This window comes from Vigna radiata, chromosome 5 (genome assembly GCF_000741045.1).
Source record: "Vigna radiata var. radiata cultivar VC1973A chromosome 5, Vradiata_ver6, whole genome shotgun sequence".
Taxonomy (NCBI): Eukaryota; Viridiplantae; Streptophyta; class Magnoliopsida; order Fabales; family Fabaceae; genus Vigna; species Vigna radiata.
Window position 1 is genome coordinate 4,995,554 of NC_028355.1, and position 1,176 is coordinate 4,996,729.

Here is a 1,176-nt window from a genome sequence, read left to right on the forward strand (position 1 = left end):
TTTGAATTTCTTTTTTTTTTTTAATTTTGAGAATGAAAATTATTAAAATATCCTTAACCTTAAAACTTAGAATTCATGATATAAGGGTATTTTTGTCTACTGAAACCCGGTACACATTGCTAAAATGTACCAACTGAAAAACAGGCGTACGCAAGTTAGCAAACCCCTATATATATATATATCATATGAGTTATATTTTGTAGTAAAAGTATAAAAACATAATTCAAGATGAAATAATGCATAGATAAAAATGATTGATAATTTAATTTAACTGAAATGTTTTGGTTTTACAGTAGATAACACGAGTTTTTACAAAAAAAAAAATCTATCTATTCATGATATACTAATAAATCATATTTTAATTAATTTTATTAATCATTTCAAAATCTATTTATGAAGATAAGAAATTTGTGCACACTTCACATCGTCTCTTGATTTAGATATTTAATCCTTTCATATAATGTTTCTATGCATGAAATAATAAAATATATTTTTATCTAAAAATTTTATATTTAATTACTTAAATAATATATATATATATATATATATATATTAAAAGTTTAATTATATACTAAAGGAAATACATTTAAGTTTATATTTTTCGTATTTAACTTTAAAATTGTATCACTAATACAAAGAGGACTTTGACATATGTTATTTTTTAACGTCTCCCAAAAAACCAATGTCCTAGCGGATGACGTTGATTAACATGAGAAAAAAAAGCGTTGATTGACATCGGAAATGATAATTTTCAAACGTTATTTGATGTTGGACATTATCATTTCTGAAATCAAATTAGTCAAATGACGTTTTTTTAATACATGACTCATTTTTAGAGTTTTACCAAACCTGAAAAAGTAGAAAACTAGCAAATGTAGCCCAATTTTGGCATTTTATGTATTCATAACTCATTTGCAAATTTGTATGAATTAATATAGACACAACTAAAAACTTGATAAACAGAAAAATCATCAGAATGTGGCTAGACAAACTTGGATGCACCATCATCAACCATAGAATAAATAGAGTTGTCATTTTGTCAATCATTATCATGTATATTAGTAGTGATGTTACACTAGTAATAGTAGTGAATGGTGTTATAGTGAGTAATGAATACTGACTATTTACTTGTTATTTTTTGTTTTGATAGCTATAGTTATTATTTTTGGTTGAATT